Genomic DNA, 22,573 nt, shown 5'->3' with positions numbered 1-22,573 from the left:
ACCACTTACAAATGGGCATTGTCCACTACATACTCAATACAACACAAACAAATCAAGAGTATCATGAAAAAACATTGGGGGGTGTTAAGACAAGACAAGGTCTTGAGAAAGATACTGCCGGAACAAGCTAAGATTATCTTTAGGGGAGCACCATCCCTACAGGGACAGGTTGCACCCAATATCATTAACCCTCCAGTAGGTCCATCTTTTTTTCATGATTGGACAGGGTTTTATCCCTGTAAAAAGTGTGTTGTGTGTCGACACAACATACCAATAAGAAGAAAATTAACGGAATTTACCTCGACGGTTACAGGGAAGAGATACACTATCAAACCCTTTTGTACATGTAATACTAGATATATCGTGTACTTAATTGTTTGCCCTTGTGGCAAACAATATGTGGGCCGAACAACTAGAACCTTTACGATAAGAGTGAGTGAACATATTGGTCTCATCAAAAGTAGAGACTCAAAACATAGTGTCCCTAGACACTATAAAGAGGTTCATAACAGCGACCCTACTGGCTCATTATTTATGATAATTGACAAGTACACTCCCCCATGGAGAGGCGGGGCCTTAACCAGAGGCGTTTCTCGTTTAGAAACGTTCTGGATCCATGAGCTACGGTCCCTTCATCCATGGGGTATGAATGTGGATCTAGACATTAACGCCTTTATTAATGAATCTTAGAATTGGTGGGATTAAGCTTTCTTCTTATAGGGAAATAGACATTACCCATTACATTAAATATCCCTATTAATGAATTTTAGGGTCGACAAGTTGGTGGGATTTGATATATCCATTCAGACAACTATGCACTACATGTATGAAATCCATTCTTATGTGTATTTGTGCACATGTCATTATCTGATATTTATTTTTATCTTTTTTATTTTTCTATTTTTATATGGTGTATGTAATTCTGTATAACATTGATCCCCTATTAAGAATCCGTCTTGGACCTATACCCTCTGCTATCTTGCAGCTCATAAGATTTTTTATATTTTTTATATATTTTCTTTGTACAATTTCCAGGAATATAGGATTTAGGAAATTCCTGGTATTATTACATTTAATTGTTTTTGAGTCACGTTTTTTTTCTCTCCTTTAATTCACATTGCACATAAAGTAGATAGTTACACTAAATCCACAAATACATGCACTTAGCACCATTGCCTTAGTGCTACATATACATCTGCTACCAATATGCAGATATATCACCATCTGTTATTATACACCTTTGTTGCACCTTTATTAAATTAATTTTTTACAATTATCTTTACACCTCCACAATCCTAGCATGATTAGTCTTATAATGAGGGATTTCATTTGGTTTTTTAATATACTGAACAAACATTAGGCTATCTTTTATATATAGCTGTTTATTTTTATAGCACACAGTACGCGCTGTATAGTGGAGCGTCATTTCCCTAGTGGTGGGCGTGTTGACAAGAGCGGACCGCTGGGGACGACATCGCGCCATGCCTACTGTCGCACCGAAGTGTGGCACGCATGCGGCGGACGGCCGCCTAGCTTGCGTTCCACTCGGGCAGAAGTTGACGCTATACACGTCACGTAGAGCGGTCATCCGGTTCCACTCACTTCCTGTGAGACATCCGGATGATTTCTCTCCAACTCACATTATTTTTTAATATCTTTTTGAACTCATTTAACTATATACATCATCACAGATACCCAATACTCATAATATTTGGAAATCCTGCAGTAGATGGGCATATTTATTCCTCATTCTTTCCACAAGGGAAGGTTGGAACGCATAGAGGTCATCAGAAAGAGGCCTGGAACGCACGCGGGGCCGCCATTTTGGCGATACCCGGAAGTGCAAGTAAACAAGTGGCACAAGCCGGATTCTCATCAAAGGGGGACTTGGTACATAGTAAGTGAGTATGGCAGCAGTGGTAAGGTACCCCAGAGGAAGTCTGAGTAGACGAAATGCGTCGGGAGACTCCACTGCCTGCCATTAGTTTTATTATAAGCGCTTTTTAACATGGAGAATGTAAGTGTTTTACCTTAATAAATTTTACTTTAGGAAAACGGTATTATACTATGTGGCCCTTTTTCTTACCTTTTATGAGCCACCACGAAATCGGGTTATACATGAAAGAATTCTGTCGGGAGCCCTAGAAACGGCATCTGGATTCCATATTGTTCCATCGGGAGATCCCACTTCATTGCCCGGTAGCAACACAAGCATTTCTGACTCAGGGGATATATGTCTCTGTGAGTCCAACGGTTCCGGTAAGCCTGCATTGCTTCCATACGGGAGATCCTATCATTGTGTATTACCTCTTTTCGATTTATCCACGCGGTGTATAGACACCACCACCTGTTTGGGACTCTCTATTTGGTCTCCAGATTTTCTATGCAACAGATACTTATTGAAATCCTTCTCAGTACCATTCTGAACATATGTTATGAACAAAACGGTTGGATACATTTATTTTTTCTGATCCTATGATTGCGTGTTGCCTCTCTCAATTCATCTACGCGGTGTTTGGACACCACCACCTGTTTGGGACTTTCTATTGGTCCTCAGATTCTCTATACAAACAGATACTTATTGAGGTCTTTCTCGGCACTATTCTGAATGTAATGTGATCTGAACAAACGGTTGAATACATCTGTTCTTTGCCATTCTAACATTGTTTTGTGATCTAAACTAGCGCTGCACTATATATACCCATACTGTTTACAAATTTCCTTATTTTGTGTGTGAGCTGCTATTATAGAGTAAGCGCGGTGTTTTTGAGTATTTTTTCACTGATCTGCTGTATTGTAATCTTTTAGTGTTTTAAGTTAGCATTGCTGCTTTCCCTGTAAATAAATGCTTGTAAACAAATTACCTTTGCTTATTAAAGCTTTGTGTTTATTTCTATAGCTAACATTGTTATGATATCATCACCCTTAACATTATCAGAGCTTTGATAGAATAGCTAACTATAGGAATAGACAAGATAATACATATTTATAATATATAGGGGTATCCCAAACCACCTTATTATTATTTAATTTGGCACCCCAGAAGAAGGAGTGTGGAAAGAAATTCTGCACAGAACCCAAACCCTAATGTATTTTTGTCTTGAGTTCCTTTAAGCTAAGAAGTCCTCTACAAGAGTCCCAGAACTGAAAGCATTCCTCTACTGTGGGCAAGATTTGCGCTGGTTCATGAATTCTGAAGTTTTGCTTGAGTGGTCCTGAAAATTCTGTGAAATACTCCATCAGTGAGCGGGCACATATATCTGGTGAGTATAAAGTTTTCGTATCTTTGGCTGGTAAATGTGTATGTGTTAAAGTTTCTTGTATTGTTGATGCAATTGTTTTAGACCTGTTTAGCTGTTCAGTTGTGTGCTGGCAAGTGAAGGGCTGATCACCCTTGGTTAATTGATGTGCCCTGCAGATCTAGAGGATAAACCAGACATCTTTGAGGAGAAAGTGGGAAAAATATAGATTATATTTAATACTTTTTACCCATGTGGAAGGAGAGTAGCTTTCTGCTCCAAGAGAAGATCCCTCTTGGCCTAAGATCTGAGATACCAGGGCTACAGTCAGTAGTCGTAAGGAGAAAATTGGAACACTAGTTTGTTAGTGTGCTTCTCCATGCGGACTACAAGTCTCAGATTAGCTTTGGAACAGCTGTGTCTGTGTGTGTGTCTTGTGTCAGGAGCTGCTTGCAGACTAGTCAGGCAAGTTTCAGTGTAAACGCAATTAGCACATCAATGGAGGTTGTTGAAGATTTTCTTAGGAAACATGCCTGTGTCAGTTTTAACAGTTGTAAAGAAGATGCATTGGTTCATAAATTTAATGATCTCATAAAGCAATGTGATGTACAAAATAGTAGCATGAGATATAAACCATCATCTAAGAAAGGCAAGAAAGCGAGAATGATGAATGTGGTATGCATGCTATTATGAATGAAGGAGATTGCTGAGCAGAAAGAGATGCAATGGTATGCTGAGAGAATGCAGCTTAAGAAACAAATAGAAAATGTAAGTAAAAAATATACTGCAATAACTACCAAAGGCGGATGCCAATGTTTGTGATCAGATTGAACAATTGCTAATTGAGAAGTTTGTATTGGAACAGAAAATTGATGAATTATAAGAAACGTGTAAACTAAAAGTCATATTGCCTATTTAGACCCCTTTCACACTGAGGCACTTTACAGGAGCTATAGCGCTAAAAATAGTGCCTGCAAAGCACCTGTAAATCGCCTCTCCTGTCACTCCAATATGAAAGCCCGAGGCTTTCACACTGGAACTGTGCGCTGGCAGGATGTCAAAAAAAGTCCTGCAAGCAGCATCTTTGAGGCACTTTAGAAACAAAGTATACACCGCTCCTAAACCTCCCCCACCCATTGAAATAAATGGGCAGCGCGCCTAAAGCACCGCTAAACAGGCGCTGCAATTGTGAAAGTGCCCTTAAAACAAAGAGAGGCTAAGAATGAGCATATTATAATACTGCTTAGGAGGGAGTTACAGGAGGACTGGGCTGTCATAATGAGGTTATCCTCCAAACATGCAAAGGTTGAGCAGTCTCAGTGTTCAGCACAGATAGAGGCTCTAGAACAGGGGTGTCCAAACTTTTTTCAAAGAAGGCCAGATTTGATGAAGCGAACAAGCGTGAGGGCTGACCATTTTGCCTAACATTATTTAAAAAGTCGGTCTAAGTGTGTTCGTTCAAGCACTAATACACTGCCCAACAAGAATTCTCTTGCCTTTGTGGCTGTGTGTGGTGAAGAGTTGAGCTTGGGCAAGTTATTTGGATATATATATATCTTTTGTGGCCCCCAAAGAATCCCCGAACGCCAATAAGGACTAAGGATGAGCTTGGGCGTGTTTTCTGAACATACCGCGTTTATTGCCGTATAACACGAACAGTGCCCATCAATGCAGGATCAGAGCCCATCAATGCAGCCTAATTAGTGCCCATCTGTAGCCTCACCATTGCCATGAATGCAGCTTCACCATTGCCATGAATGCAGCCTTACCATTGCCATGAATGCAGCCTCACCATTGCCATGAATGCAGCTTCATGATTGCCATGAATGCAGCCTCACCATTGCCGTGAATGCAGCCTTACCATTGCCATGAATGCAGCCTGATCAATGCCCATCTGCAGCCTCGGAGGGGACAGGGAGGGGGCGGGATGAGCACCAACAGATTACATACAGGAGAATCTCCTGTTTACTCAATGGCCTCTTTAATACAAAGTCCCGCCTCCTATGATAGACAGGACAGTTGTCCAATGGCAGCCTAGGAGACGAGACTTCCTATTACAGATGCCGCTTAGTAAAAAATAGCTTCTCCTGTATATAATCAGACGTCCCTTGTCCCGCCTCCTCCCTGTCGCCTCCGAGGCAGCGCAGCTAAATACAGTATATATCCTAATTGCCAGGGGCGGCATATTTAACAGGAACGTGGGCCGCAATTGGCTCACCGGTCGGACTTTGGACATGCCTGCTCTAGAACAACAGTTAGGGAATACTAATGCTCTTATTGCAGCAAGTGATTTTGCTATGGTTGGAATCAATGTTGGTGACGTGGATGAGGAGTAACAAAAGTTAAACAAAAGTATTGTAAAAGCTCATGAAACTGATTCAGGAGTTGAAATGGAACATGCACCTGATCCTTTGAGAAATAGTAACACTGTGACAGTGGACACTTCTGGTGAGTCCATTTCTAGGGACTACTCCTCAGACAGTGAAAGTGTGAAATCTGTTGATTCCGATCATGGTAATGTTAGGCAGCGATGTGAGTCTCTATTTACAGATGCTCAGAGAAGGGCCTATGCAGGGAGGCCAGCGCTCAAGTGATCTGCCTGTAAAAAGTGGGGTCACATTGCCAGGTATTGTTTGGTGGCTGAAATTAATAATATGCAAAGAAAATCTCAGTACCTGTCAGAAACCATGAATCAGACTGAGACAGAAGTACAGTTAAATCACACTTGTTTAATAATAATAAAAAAGGTAAACAGAGTAAACATAGTCAAAACATAGCCAGAGTTCAGGAACCGGAATGGATAGTCAGACAAGCCAAAATGTCAGGTAGCCAGAGTTGAGCGTAGTAGAACAGCAAGCAGGATCTGGAGCCAGAAGCAACGTCAGCCAAGCAAGTCTTTACCAGGAACAAAGGAGAGCGTCTCTGGAGATGTGACCAAGGCGAAGGCAGAGATGCTCTGGACTGGATGGCTTAAGTAGGCAGGACTGACGAGCAGGATACCATCAACAGGTGAGTCACTGTGGAGAGATAGGAGCTGGCAATTAGCAGACAGCTGAGCGGCCAGCTTTGAGAAAGAAGGGCTGAGCCCAGCCCTGACAGTAACCTAAAACTACACTGAGGCATTATGAAGTTTATTCTGCGAGATGAGGTAGCAATCCAAGGCATAGAGGCCATAGTGGTCAAATCCGGGTCCCTTTTAAGACCCAAATGCTGAAATTACAATCTGAAAATAGTCATTTAAGGCAGGAAAGGCAACAGTATATACTGTACAACAACTGAATATTATATCATGTTAGTGTCCCATAGACTTTAACAGTGTTCCGGCAGCTTTCGAATTTGCCGCAAACACCACATATTGTTCGCTGTTCGGCGAACACCCGATGTTCGAGTCGAACTTATGTTCGACTCGAACATCGGACTCATCCCTAGTGAAGAGCCCCTATGGCCATGGACAACGGAACAGTCTCATGAGTCACATGGGCAGGCTGTAGAGGTCTCCTGTCAAGAGCCTCAATGGCAAGTGGAGTGTCACGCAGCTGTAGCGGAATTGAGTGCTTTGATACAAAGGCAGCATCAATGAACAGGCCTGCAGCCCCAGAGTCGATTTGAGCCTGTATCTCGACGGACACTCAGCCCAAGAAAGGGTAACCAAAACCAGGGGCTTATCCTTCTGGATAACTGGGAATGAAACAATGCCACCTAAGGTCTGACAGGACCTCAAGGTTCAGGCGTTCCCTGGACGGGTAGGGCAAGACTTCAAAAAGTGACCTGCCTGGCCACAATAAAGGCACAATCTCTCCCTCCTCTTAAGGGTTCTCTCATCCGCAGAGAGACGCATGAAGCCCAAGTGCATGGGTTCATCTTCACAGATTGACTCAGTACCAGGAGGCATGGGACTGCAAAGTTCAGGGACAAATGTACAGGAGGTTTCCGCAAGCGCTCCTTGAAAGGGAGTCTTTCTCTGAGTCTGGAGTCAATGAGGATGGCAAACGTAATCAACTTCTCCAGCTCAGTGGGTATATCTCAGGCTGCTATCTTATCCTTGATGATTTACAAGTGACCATGAGAAAAAACAGCCACGATGGCCTCATTGTTCCAAGCAACCTCTGCTGCCAGAGTACGGAATTCAATGGCGTAATTAGCAACAGTTCTCGTACTCTGTTTGATGGACATGAGGCACTTGGCAGCAGAATCGGAGCATGTGGGAATGTCAAATACCCTTTTAAAGGAAGCAACAAACTCAGGGTAAGGCCAAGGCTCTCTCAGAAAGCAAAGATATCATGAAACCTACTTTGCTTCTGTCCGTGGGAAATGTCTGGGGCAGCATCTCAAAGTATATCCCAAAGTATATCCCAACCTGGTTGACAAACCCTCTGCATTGGACTGGATTGCCCCCAAATCACTGGGAAGCGGAGCAGAACAAGACATACCTCTTAAGACCCAAATGCTGAAATTACAATCTGAAAATAGTCATTTAACCACTTCAGCCCCGGAAGGATTTACCCCCTTCCTGACCAGTGCGTTTTTTGCGGTTCGGCACTGCGTCGCTTTAACTGACAAGTGCGTGGTCGTGCGATGTGGCTCCCAAACAAAATTAAGCTTTCTTTTGGTGGTATTTGATCACCTCTGCGATTTTTATTTTTTGCGCTATAAACAAAATATGAGCGACAATTTTGAAAAAAACGCATTATTTTTTTCATTTTGCTATAATAAATATCCCCCAAAAATATATAAAAAACATTTTTTTTCCTCAGTTTAGGCCGATATGTATTCTTCTACATATTTTTGGTAAAAAAAAAATCGCAATAAGCGTGTATTGATTGGTTTGCGCAAAAGTTATAGCGTTTACAAAATAGGGGATAGTTTTATGGCATTTTTATTAATTTTTTTTTTTACTAGTAATGGCGGCGATCAGCGATTTTTATTGTGACTGCGACATTATGGTGGACATGTCGGACATTTTTGACACATTTTTGGGACCGTTGTCATTTATAAAGCAATCAGTGCTATAAAAATGCACTGATTCCTGTGTAAATGACACTGCCAGTGAAGGGGTTAACCACTAGGGGGCGGGGAGGGGTTAAGTCAGTACTAGGGATGTGTTCTAACTGTAGGGGGGATGGGCTGTGTGTGACAGGTCACTGATCTCTGCTCCCGATGACAGGGAGCAGAGATCAGTGACACTGTCACTAGGCAGAACGGGGAGATGCTGTTTACATCAGCATCTCCCCGTTCGTCCTCTCCGTAAGGCGATTGTGGGTATCCCCGCAGCGATCGAGTCCACGGACCCGCGACCCGACTAACGGAGCTCGCAGCAGGCACGCTCGTGCCGGCGGCGGCGCGCGCTCACGGCAGCAAATTCAAAGTAACGTACGGGTACGTTACTTTGCGCAGCCGTGCCATTCTGCCGTCGTATATCTACAGGAGGTGGTCGGCAAGTGGTTAAGGCAGGAAAGGCATCAGCATATACTGTAGAACAACTGAATAAACTCAAAATGGAGGTAGCCTCAATTTCACACAGGTACATTTATATAAAAAGATCTTACATCTGTCTATGCAAAGAGGGACGAATTGATAGTAAGGTCTCTTCATTCAAAGAAAAGGCTTTAATGCCAATTAGGAGTCCTGATGTATCTCTGGCATGCAAAATAGCCGTAGAGAAGGCCATACACATGTACATGAGATTTGAAGCCTTTTCTGTTCGTCCGATCACTTCTTGCAGATACTTAAGTAGTCAAAGGTAGTACAGTTCAGTTGGCTAAGTTTCAGGTTGCGGGAAGCTTCTGAGATTGACCCCCTTAAGCTCACAGTGATTCTCTGCTTTTCCTGGGTCTCAGGCATATCCCATTCATCTAAGGCTTGCATGGCCTGCTCAGGTACAGCCAGCATGGGACTGCTGCATCACTTTTAACCTATAGCAACCTCTATATGTGTGTGATACAGTAGTTGCATGTCCTCATTATTTATGTGTCAGACTGTAGTGATATTTCCCAATCCTAACATGGACAGATTACGTGTAACAGGTGACAGAGCAGCCTAGCTACAGTCAGAATGTGCTTACAGCAGTAAAAGGTTAAATGGCAAGCGTAGTACAAGTTCAAGCAATCATTACAAACCATGGAAGACACAGCAACATAGATAGGAATAGTGTCAAGAATTGCTACCAAAAATATTGGAACCCAAGCCTCATAGTTTGTAACAAACTCACCACTGTCCTTGACCTATTTATCACAAACTCCCTGAACCTACTTGCAATTACTGAGACCTGGATTCAAGAATCTGATTTTCCTTCTCCTGATGCTCTCTCCTATGGTGGCCTCCTGTGGACTCACTTTCCCAGGGCTAGTGGATGGAAAGGAGGTGGTGTTGGAATCCTCCTATCCCCTCAAAGCACTTTTCTGGTTTTTTATCCACCCCCCTCTCTGTCTCTCTCCTCATTTGAAGCTCACTGTATTCATCTATTTTCTCCAGTTTCATTGAGAATTGCTGTGATCTTTTGCCCCCCTGGACCGGTACCCTACTTTCTCTCTTCTGAAATTCCAACAATCATTCTTGGTGACTTCAACATCCCTGTTAATCTTAACACTCCCGCTACTTCTAAGCTGCTGGGCCTAACATCCTCTTTTGACCTAAAACAATGGACACACGCTTCTACTGACTCTGTTGGCAACTGCCTTGACCTCATATTCTTCTACCTATGCACTCCGCACAACCTCTCCAATATTCCTTTTCCTCTCTCTGATCACCACTTTATTAGTTTCACTCTCTCCTTATCTTCCTCCTTGCCTTCCAACTACCAAACTATTACCCGTAGAAACCTTCACCATCTTAATCCTTCTCTTATCAATTGACCCCCCCCCCCTTTTTAGATTGTAAGCTCTAATGAGCAGGGCCCTCTGATTCTGCTTGTACCAAATTGTAATGTAACTGTAATGTCTGCCTTTACTTTGTTAAGCGCTGCGCAAACTGTTGGCGCTATATAAATCCTGTATAATATAATAATAAACAATTCATGGAAGTTGAGTGTAAAAAGTATACCTAATATTTTTGTTTAACGAGCATGTAACTGGAAAAAAATGTGTCTAATATCTATCTGAAGATTTAATGGTCTTTTAAATGAGTGCTGCACTGGAAAAGTTTACGCTGGTATTCATGGTATAGTATTCTGTATGGAGACATATAATGTACTGTACATGTGTAGAAAAGTCAGAAGGACAATCAGTAATGTTATTGTAAACTCACACTGGGATCTGCTGGTGAATTCATTAGCCCCGGGTTGTCACCTAGTGAACCTAATTATCCAGCACACAAATTAGATTTCCTTTTAGTTATTGGCCAGCATATAAATTAGCTCTTTTTATGTGACTTTTAATGTTTTTGTGGGTATGCCCTTCAAAATATCCTTTAAATAAGTGTTTTGCAGCAAATATTGTGGGATTTGGGTAGCTGGTGAAAAAGGGGAGAATCGGAACGATGGACATGATGCTTCCCAACAAGTTATCTGTGTGAGAATGACCTTTTATAAACTATGAAGCAGAATATAAGAACTGTCAAGTAAATTGGACTTCTGCTCTACGGTTTTTGTAAAAATCATTTTGTTATTATACTTCTGTAAAGCAAAATAATATCTTGCCTAAAAATACTGTATCTGTCAACGATCTCAACATCAATACTTGGATGCTTTTATATTCCTAGATGAGATCTATTTTTTGCATTCTCTGTATTGATGTACATGAGTTATTCTTCTGAAAAAAATAATATAAAGAAAAACTCTTGCCACATAATTGCATAAAAAAAAGTTATTTGCAAATAGAAAAACTACTTCAGGCTGAAGGTTTTTACATTAAAGCATTACGTGCGTTAAAGTAACAAACCTTCTATTGTCAGTTCCCCCCACCATCCCCCTCAAATACTTACCTGTGCCCAATCTGGATCTAGTGCTGTGCCTGAGAACAGAGGCATTTCTCTCTCTCCCTCCTTACTGGACTCAGAGAAAGAGCAGCAGGAGCCATGGCTCCTGCTGCTGCCAGTCAAATCTAGTCAATCAAATCCAGTGATGAGGGATGGAGGGGGGGCAGGCCAAGCCAGTGGACCCACAGAGTGCGGCTCACGATCAAACCCACACATATGCCACCATAGGAAGCACCTTCCTATGGTGGCACATGTACAAGAGAAGGAGCGGAGAGCGCTGGCAGGGGACTCGAGAAGAAGAGGATCAGGGCTTCTTTGTGGAACACCATTGCACGAGGTAGGTAAGTATAACAAGTTGGTTGTTTAAAGAAAAAAAAAAATTACTTTACAATCACTTTAAGGCCCAACTCCAGGATATTAGCAACCCCCACCCCCTCTAACTAACTGCTGGTAAGAAAGTATCAACATGCCCATTTTACCTGAAGCCACTGTCATATGATGACTCTTCTTTCTTCTTCTATTTACGTCCAAGGGTCCTTCTCATAGGCTTTAGAGGCAGGAGACCAGTGCCCAAGAATATAACAAGCAGAGAAAAACACCTGGTCCCCAGGGCAGATAATTAGCTTGGCTCATTGATGAAACTGTGATTTGGTTCATTACACAGCAGGATAGCTTAGGAAGAGGTGTTCAGAATCAAGACTGAGAAGTAAGGCAATTGATGCACAAAGCAAAATTTAAATGTCATTCTTATCTGAAGTTGGGTCTTAAAGTACAACCGTACCTTTAACCCATTATAAAAATACCTACCCTTCTGAGTGCATCCACTTAGTAGAATACTTATATTTCTCCGCATTCCAGCAATCTTCACTGCATTGCCCTGCCTGGCTCACAGCCTTTGCAAGATAAAAGTCCCAGCCATGTCTTCTTTCCACTGCACACATGCGCCACACTTGCTATTGGGCTTGACTGGTCTCAAGCCCATGGGCCCCGGCCAATAGGGGGCCCCGCCCATTTCGAAAGCCGCCGAGAGCGTCCGAAAGCCGCCGAAAGCCACCGAGAGCGGCTGAAAGCCGCCAAGATACACAGGACATCCAGCTCTGTATCTCGGCGGTGCCATTTTTAAACTGAAAGGCTGCAATGACAAGGCAACAATGACACTGGAGCAAGGCTACACTGACACATCTGCAGATGACACTGGGGCAAGGCTACACTGACACTGAAAAGGCTACACTGACACTGACAAGGCTGCAATGACACTGACAAGGCTGCAGATGGACACTGCTGCATTTATTGGCATTTAAATGTAAGTTTTTTTCCTTAAACTTCCCTCCTAAAAGTTTTTTTCCTTAACATTCCCTCCTAAACTTGGGGTGCGTGTTATACGCTGGCGCTTGTTATACGCCGATAAATACGGTAATTATCATTTTATCCATTTTTATTGCTTTTATTAATCGTGGACCCAGGACAAATACCAGTACAGTATCCCCCACTTATACGCTTATATATTATCTACTTTTGTGAGTAGCCATTTGGCTGTTTTGTCTTGTCCAATTAAACAGAAGTTCTTTAATACTGCACTGAGTCTGGCGCACCTTGTCCTTTTCTATTTCTGTTTTATAGAGCTGTCCATATGTATGGAAGGGTAGGGCCCGAAAGTGACTCAAGCCCAGGGGCCCCCACCACCCTAAGTTCTGCCCTGGCCACAGTTCTGTTACTAAACCCAAAACTGCCTGTATATGCAGCATAGCATGCTTGTTATACTCACTGTAGAACTTAAGGGGTTAATCCTCTGCATTGTGTAAAAAGGCTGTTTTATCCTGTATGCACAGATCCTCCCTCCTGCACTGTCTATCTGGGGAAAGCCAGCTAACACAGGCAGGGTAGCCGACCTGCACATGCTCAGTTGTGTCTTTTTATGCTGTAGAGAATATTTCCTTGTTGAGCTGAACTAGCCAGGTCACATAATATTGGCATCACACATGTAGGTGTGTATACAGGCTGAAGTGGAAATCTCCTCCTTCCTAAACTCTCAGCACTGGAGAAACTCTGAAGGTTATCACGTGACCATGGTATACAGATCAGCCAAAAAAGATATATAGTGGCAGTATTTTAATGTAAAAAGGAGATTTATAAGCTGAGGGCACTGTGAAGGGGCAGATGAACTATTTTCATATTACTGGGTTTAGTAACACTTTAATTTTTACAGGTGAGCCATACTCATGATGGCTTCCAGATTTTCAGTTCAGTACAGCTCATTTATAGCATGGTCTATATGAAGAAGAGCAGGTGGAGGCATTTTTCTTGCAACCGCTGAGGGGTGCCAGGCAAGGGACTGAAGCAGCTCGAGGTTAAGGCCAGGGGAGATGGCAACAGGAGCTGCTGAAGCTTAAATTGGTTCTAAAGGCAGAAGGTTTATTATTGTAATACATTCTATGCATTAAGATAAAAAGACCTTCTGTGTGCAGCAGCCTCCTCAGCCCCCCAATACTTACCTGAGCTCCATCTCATTCCAGTGAGGTTGCATGAGAGCCTTGGCTGTCCGGGACTCTCCCTCCTGATTGGCTGAGACACAGCAGCAGGCGCCTTTGGCTCCCGTAGCTGTCAATCAAAGTCAGTGAACCAATGAGTAGAGCGAGAGGGGGCGGGGCCAAACCATGGCTCTGTGTCTGCATGGATACACAGAGCCGCATGCTCAGTTCAGGTGCCCCCATAGCAAGCTGCTTGCTGTGGGGGCACTCGGCAGGAGGGAGGGGCCAGAAGTGCAAACGATGGACCTGAAAAGTGGATCTGGGCTGCTCTGTGAAAAACCACTACACAGAGGAGGTAAGTATAGCATGTTTATTATTTTTAAATAAAAAAACAAGTCTTTAATAGTCTTTAATATCACTTTAAAATTAGGGGAGTTAGAAGGGCATTATGGAGTATATTTAGGAGGAGATCCATGGAGAAGAGAAGTAAGGACAGCTTATAGAATGACCAGTAGGGCACATGCCAGTTTCCCAGTACAGTATATGTGGCCTTTTTGTTCTTCTTACACTACCTAACAAAGTGCGCCTGCAACTCAGCGTAATACCTCAAGGTTTTTTGGTGTAGCGCCCATTTATCTCCAGTAAGGGGTTCAATTTTAATTAGGGCCAAAAACTCCTTGAGGTATATCCAACCCCAGTAGTCTCTTGACCACAAGTATCTCCTAACTCCTACCCAGATGTTGACGTGACGCATTCGTCATAGCTGTCAATCGCCCCATACATTTCTAACCCACTGTTAGATCAGTTATACCATGCCTGCCACACTTTCTCGAATTTCTTCCCACATCCTCTAGACAATTATGTCGCTTTATAATATGGCTTCATTGAGTTAACTAGCCCCTTCCAGACTTGCACGTTAGGGGCCTCCGGCTTTCTCCAGTGTAGCAAAATGGCCTTCCTCCCATAAAACAAAAGGATATTAAGTAGGGGTCTATGAGCCTGAGATGGGACTACCTTCTTTACCAAGTTCAGGAGACACACTCTGATCGTCAAAGTGATGGGGACAATTAGAACCTCTGATATGAGGGAGGTAGCCGCAATCCAAAATTGCTGGATCTGAGGACAACGCCAGAAGATATGATCAGCAGCTGCCAGTGAGAAGGAACATCTCCAGCAATCTGCCGGAACAGATTGATATATATTTACCAGCCGAGCAGGTGTGTAATAAATTTTATGTAAAAATGTAAACTGGAACGATCTATTCCTTGCCGCAATGAGGTTTTAAAAAGGATGATCCCACATGTCATCCCAGTCTTCCCCCTGAATGTCAGAGACTTAGGCCTCCCACCGTTCCTTACATTTAAGCACTGCCTTCGGCCTTTTTTTAAACAATTCTTTGTAAGTGACAGATTAGGTTTTTAGAAGTTCCTCAGTCATAAGCAGGTTTTCCAAGTCAGAAGGAAAGAACTCAATGCTCTTGTCCGTAAACTGGACCTGGAATGCGTGTTGCAATTGAAGATATCTAAAATATTGCAAGTTGGGAAGGTCTCGTCTGTATTTGAGCTGGTCAAATGTTAATAATTCCCCATATCTTGTGATGTCTTTGAGCAATTTGATTCCCCTAGTCACCCATCCCATGGGATCATCAAAGGAATAAAAGTGTGGTAATTTGGTATTCATGCACAAAGGGGTTGAGGGTGAAAAGTCCTGATAACTGGGGTGTGCCAGCCTAACCACCTCCTCCCAAGCTTTGATGGTGGCTTTCATAGACATCGTAAGGGGAAGATCCAGCTTAGTACCTCTATGAATGGCCAATCTTAGGGATTCGTACGATCCCAGGTGATCCGCCTCTAGGACCGTGGCCGAGTCTTCATTGTCTGAAACCAGCCAGCGGTGAGCAAATACCAATTGGCTATATAGTATTTTCTCCAGTCAGGCAATGCTAAACCTCCCTTACCCAATGGTTCTTGAAGGACCTCTAGCCCTATCCTGGGTGGTTTAGGGGACCAATGGTCATGCCATCTAACTTTTTGAAGAAGGATTTAGGGATCCATATAGGAGCATTCCTTAAAAAAATATAAAATAACATGGAGAATTTTCATCTTTAATAGGTTAATTCTCCCTGCTAGTGATAAGGGGAATTTTTGCCATGCCTGGACTTTCTGTTTAAAGAAGGTTAAAAATGGGTGGCATGTTAAGGGGCATGTAATCAGCTACATCCACCGTGACCTGGACACCCAAGTATGTGATCCGGGAGACCCACCGCAGTAGTAAGTAATCTCTGCAATCTCCTTGGCACCTGCATCAAGAGGCAAGATGGATGTCTTGTTCCAATTAACTCTCAACCCCAAAAATGTAGTGAATTTATTCACAATTAGCAACGCTGCCTCCAACGACTCTCTTGGGTGTCGTAGGAATAGCAACAAGTCATCTGCATATAGTGCCAGACCTTCGTCAATGGTTCCCACTCCAATTGCTTTAACCTCTCCTGATGCTCTCAAAGCAACTGCCAGTGGTTCCATCATGAGAGCAAACAGGAAGGGTGATAAGGGGCAACCCTGCCTGGTGCCCCTACCTACTGAAAAGAAGGGGGAAGTGTATTGATGCCTATTTGAATCACCATCCTAGGATTGCTATAAAGGAGCGAGATCTATTTCCTAAAGAAAGGGCCAAAACCCATTTTCTCTAGGACTTTGATCATGTAGTGCCAGTCTATTGAACGAAAGCCTTTTCAATATCAATAGACACTATGATTCTAGTAGGGGAATCAAAATTAGGAAGTTGTAGATGTGTAAATAGTCTTTCGCAGGTTAGTGTCCGTAGACACACACTTGCATCCGAGGGTACTTAGGGAACTCAGTCAAGTGATTGCCAGACCGTTGTTCCTCATTTTTACAGATAGTCTACTGACTGGAATGGTACCAGCTGATTGGAGAAAAGCCAATGTAGCACCAATATTTAAAAAAGGCCCAAAATACATCCCTGGGAATTACGGACCAGTTAGCCTAACATCAATAGTATGTAAACTCTTGGAGGGGATGATAAGGGGCTATATACAAGATTTTAGTAATAAGAACGGTATCATTAGCAGTAATCAGCATGGATTCATGAAGAATCGTTCTTGCCAAACCAATCTATTAACCTTCTATGAGGAGGTGAGTTGCCATCTAGATAAAGGAAGGCCCGTAGACGTGGTGTATCTGGATTTTGCAAAAGCATTTGACACAGTTCCCCATAAACGTTTACTGTACAAAATAAGGTCCGTTGGCATGGACCATAGGGTGAGTACATGGATTGAAAACTGGCTACAAGGGCGAGTTCAGAGGGGGGTGATAAATGGGGAGTACTCGGAATGGTCAGGGGCGGGTAGTGGGGTTCCCATGGGTTCTGTGCTGGGACCAATCCTATTTAATTTGTTCATAAACGATCTGGAGGATGGGATAAACAGCTCAATCTCTGTATTTGCAGACGATACTAAGCTAAGCAGGGCAATAACTTCTCCGCAGGATGTGGAAACCTTGCAAAAAGACCTGACCAAATTAATGGGGTGGGCGACTACATGGAAAATGAGGTTCAATGTAGAAAAATGTAAAATAATGCATTTGGGTGGCATGCAATCTATACACTGGGGGGAGAACCTCTGGGGGAATCTAGGATGGAAAAGGACCTGGGGGTCCTAGTAGATGATAGGCTCAGCAATGGCATGCAATGCCAAGCTGCTGCTAACAAAGCAAACAGAATATTGGCATGCATTAAAAGGGGGATCAACTCCAGAGATAAAACGATAATTCTCCCACTCTACAAGGCTCTGGTCCGGCCGCACCTGGAGTATGCTGTCCAGTTCTGGGCACCAGTCCTCAGGAAGGATGTAATGGAAATGGAGCGAGTACAAAGAAGGGCAACAAAGCTAATAAAGGGTCTGGAGGATCTTAGTTATTAGACATGTGCACACTGAAATATTTCGTTTCGAAATTTCGTTTTCGTCTGAAAAATAAATTTATTTAGTTACTCCCGAAATTCGTTTTTATTTATTTAATTTTTCGTTAAAGATTGCATTCGTCCGAAAATCCAAATTAAGGTCGAATCTGTCATTGAAGGCTTATGGTGTCTGTCGAATGTTCAAAGAAGATTCGACGGAGCAGCTAAACTGTACAACGCCGTATAGTTTACCTGCTCCGTCGAAACTTCTTAGAACTTTCAACAGACACCATAAGCCAAAGTACGTGTGTACTTAGTTCTAGCTATTTTACTGCTCCTCCTCTTTGGTTACAATCAGCCAATAACATTCATCATCATTATTTTTATTTATCTTTTCTCCCCTAAGTCGAATCTTTTCTCCCCTACGTCGAATCTTTTCTCTCCTACGTCGAATCTTTCCTCCCCTACGTCGAATCTTTTCTCTCTATGTCGAATCTTTTCTCTCTATTGAGAATAATCTTGGACTAATAGAGCTAAGGTTAGGCACATTCGACCACAGGTTTGATGGACACAGATTGTTATTGTCATCATCATGTCGAATCTCCTATCTATATCGAACTGTTGTAGCAACGAAAACGAAAATAAAGCATTTGTTTATGTCGGATCTTTCGTTTTTCGGACCCTGCACTTTCGTTATCGTTTGTTAAAACGATAACGAAAATACCTGAAATTCGGACGAAAATGCATTTGGACGAAAACGAATGCACATGTCTATTAGTTATGAGGAAAGGTTACGAGCACTTATTCTCTCTGGAGAAGAGACGCTTGAGAGGGGATATGATTTCAATTTACAAATACCGTACTGGTGACCCCACAATAGGGATAAAACTTTTTCGCAGAAGAGAGTTTAACAAGACTCGTGGCCACTCGTTAAAATTAAAAGAAAAGAGGTTTAACCTTAAACTACGTAGAGGGTTCTTTACTGTAAGAGTGGCAAGGATGTGGAATTCCCTTCCACAGGCGGTGGTCTCAGCGGGGAGCATTGATAGCTTCAAGAAACTATTAGATAAGCACCTGAATGACCGCAACATACAGGGATATATAATGTAATACTGACACATAATCACACACATAGGTTGGACTTGATGGACTTGTGTCTTTTTTCAACCTCACCTACTATGTAACTATGTGACTTTCCAGGCATAAAACCCGTCTGGTCGATAACTCCCGCAAGTCTCATCGCCAATACTTTTGTTAGGATTTTCAAGTCCAAAATCAACAGTTACTGTACTGTGTACCCTGCACAGTTGCACCTACAGTATAGCTAACTGCAGCCAGGTGCTTGTGTAGGTTCTTTGAAGTATTTCCAGTTACTGTACTGTGTACCCCACACAGTTGCACCTACAGTATAGCTACCTGCAGCCAGGTGCTTGTGTAGGCTCTTGAAATATTTCCAGTTACTGTACTGTGTACCCTGCACAGTTGCATCTACAGTATAGCTACCTGCAGTCAGGTGCTTGTGAGGGCTCTTTGAAGTATTTCCAGTTACTGTACTGTGTACCCCGCACAGTTGCATGTACAGTATAGCTACCTGCAGCCAGGTGCTTCTGTAGGCTCTTTGAAGTATTTCCAGTTACTGTACTGTGTACCCCACACAGTTGCACCTACAGTATAGCTACCTGCAGCCAGGTGCTTGTGTAGGCTCTTTGAAGTATTTCCAGTTACTGTACTGTGTACCCCGCACAGTTGCACCTACAGTAGAGCTACCTGCAGCCAGGTGCTTGTGTAGGCTCTTTTAAGTATTTCCAGTTACTGTACTGTGTACCTCGCACAGTTGCACCTACAGTAGAGCTACCTGCAGCCAGGTGCTTGTGTAGGCTCTTGAAGTATTTCCAGTTACTGTACTGTGTACCCTGCACAATTGCACCTACAGTAGAGCTACCTGCAGCCAGGTGCTTGTGTAGGCTCTTTTAAGTATTTCCAGTTACTGTACTGTGTACCCTGCACAGTTGCACCTACAGTGTAGCTACCTGCAGCCAGGTGCTTGTGTAGGCTCTTTGAAGTATTTCCAGTTACTGTACTGTGTACCCCGCACAGTTGCACCTACAGTATAGCTACCTGCAGCCAGGTGCTTGTGTAGGCTCTTTGAAGTATTTTCAGTTACTGTATTGTGTACCCCGCACAGTTGCACCTACAGTAGAGCTACCTGCAGCCAGTTGCTTGTGTAGGCTCTTTGAAGTATTTCCATTTACTGTACTGTGTAACCCGCACAGTTGCACCTACAGTATAGCTACCTACAGCCAGGTGCTTGTGTAGGCTCTTTGAACTATTTCCAGTTACTGTAATGTGTACCCACACAGTTGCACCTACAGTATAGCTACCTGCAGCCAGGTGCTTGTGTAGGCTCTTTGAAGTATTTCCAGTTACTGTACTGTGTACCCCACACAGTTGCACCTACAGTATAGCTACCTGCAGCCAGGTGCTTGTGTAGGCTCTTTGAAGTATTTCCAGTTACTGTACTGTGTACCCCGCACAGTTGCACCTGCAGTATAGTTACCTGCAGCCAGGTGCTTGTGTAGGCTCTTTGAAGTATTTCCAGTTACTGTACTGTGTACCCCGCACAGTTGCACCTACAGGATAGCTACCTGCAGCCAGGTGCTTGTGTAGGCTCTTGAAGTATTTCCAGTTACTGTACTGTGTACCCCGCACAGTTGCACCTACAGTATAGCTACCTGAAGACAAGTGCAGGTGTTATCATACTAATAATACTACAGGCAGGCAGTTGATTCTGCTAGCTGCAGTGTAATCGGTTTATATATATACACATCCCAGTTTTGTGCAGCTCACTGCAGGCCAATAGTATGTCTGGAAAGCCAACAAGGAGAGGCAGACAGTCACAAGCCAATAAAAGAGGGCAAGCAGGCTCTGTGTCTAGAGGCAACAGTGCTGGTCGTGGACACAGTGTATCCTCATCAGCACGTGGTCGTGGGACATGCTTGTCCTTTTTTTCGGCAGCTGGCCGTGTTGAGCCGCAACATGCGGAAGACGTGGTCGAGAGGATGACCAAGCCCTCCTCATTGTCCTCATCCTCTCTCACCCAGACTCAGGGTACTTTGTCTGGCAAAGCAGCTGCCAACTGCCTCTTCCTTCGGCTCAATGGCATCAGTGACTCCTTCCCTAGCCCCACCATGTCCTTCTGAGGAGTCCCTCGAACTGTTTGACCATAGTGTTGGGTACATGCTCCAGGAGGATGCCCAGCGTTTTGAAGGCTCCAATGATGGTACTCAGCTAGAGGAAGGAAGTAACGTGAGCCCAGACAGAGGGGGTGCTCAAGAAAGACAGCAATCTGGCAGTCATGTTCCCCCTGCTGCAGCATACTGCCAGGTTTGCTCCAGTGATGAGGAGGGAGGGGATGATGAGGTCACTGACTCCACCTGGGTGCCTGATAGGAGAAAGGTGGAGGAGGAGGAGGAGGCACATCACCAACGAGGCAGGATGCTCTCCAGGGGCCAGCCTAAGGGCAGCACACTTACTGCATCACACTGCAGAGCTCCGCATGTGCAGGTCGCTGCTGTCTCTGCACGTTATTTCAAAAGTTCTTTGGTGTGGGCCTTTTTTGAGACGAGTGCATCAGATCCCATCACTGCTATTTGCAACATATGTCTCAAGCGTATCTCGCTTGGCCAAAACATCTCCTGCTTGGGCACCACATGCTTGACCAGACATATGTTGACCTGCCATGCAGTTCGTTGGCAAGCGTACCTAAAAGACCCACACCAAAGAACAAAGAGGACCTCTCCTTGCTCCTCATCAGCTGAGATCTCCAACCCCACTATACCTTCAGTCCTCCCTGAGACCTGCACTGAGAGGAATGAAGGTGTAGAATTAGGTGTGTCACAGCCAAGTACTTGCGGGCAATCTACTATCGGTACACCGACGTCAGATTGTACCAGGCAAATTTCGCTGCTGCACCGCAGAAAGAAGTTCGCTCCCAGCCATCCACATGCCCAGCGGTTGAATGCTAGCTTGGCAAAATTGCTAGCACTTCAACTGCTACCTTTTCAGTTGGTAGACTCTGCGCCCTTCCGTGAGTTTGTGGAATGTGCGGTTCCTCAGTGGCAGATTCCCAAACGCCACTTTTTCTCACGAAAGGCGATTCCGGCTCTCTACCGACATGTGGAAGGCAATGTCTTGGCCTCGCTGGACAGGGCGGTCAGCGGTAAGGTGCACCTTACCGCTGACTCATGGTCCAGCAGGTATGGACAGTGACGTTACCTAAGTTTCACGGCACATTGGGTGACTCTGCTGGCATCTGGGAAGGATGCAGGACAAGGTGCAGTAGTGTTGGAGGTTGTTCCGCCACCACGCCTCCAAAATGCCAGTACTGGTGATTCTGACACACCTCTCTCCTCCACCCTCTCCTCTTCTTTTTCCTCCATGGCCTCTTCCTGTGCTTTGTCCTCGGAACTAGCGGTGCTCCGTAGGTGTTCAAGGGGCTACGCAAGTACGCAGGCCAAAAGATGCCATGCGGTGCTTGAGCTGGTGTGCTTGGGGGACAGGAGCCACACTGGGGCAGAGATTCTGTCAGCTCTGCAGGGGCAGGTTCAGAGGTGGTTGATGCCACGCCAACTTAAGGCAGGAATGGTGGTTTGCGACGATGGCACCAACCTCCTCTCCGCCCTCCGACAGGGACAACTGACCCATGTGCCCTGTTTGGCTCACGTCCTTAACTTGGTGGTGCAACGGTTCTTGGGCAGGTACCCGGGCTTATAGGATGTACTGAGGCAGGCCAGGAAAGTCTGTGTGCATTTCCGCCGGTCATATAATGCCAGTGCTCGGCTGGCAGAAAAAGGAATTTAACCTGCCCAAGAACCGCATAATCAGTGACATGCCCACCAGGTGGAACTCAACGTTGGCCATGCCGCAGTGGCTGCACATGCAGCAGAGGGCCATCAATAAGTACCTGTACGACTATGGCACCAGGACAGGGTCAGGGGAGCTTGTTTTTTTTTCCCCACGCCAGTGGGCCATGATCAG

Source organism: Aquarana catesbeiana, linkage group LG02 (genome assembly GCF_042186555.1).
Source record: "Aquarana catesbeiana isolate 2022-GZ linkage group LG02, ASM4218655v1, whole genome shotgun sequence".
Lineage (NCBI taxonomy): Eukaryota > Metazoa > Chordata > Amphibia > Anura > Ranidae > Aquarana > Aquarana catesbeiana.
The sequence above is the reverse complement of the archived record's forward strand: the minus strand, read 5'-3'. Positions refer to the sequence as shown.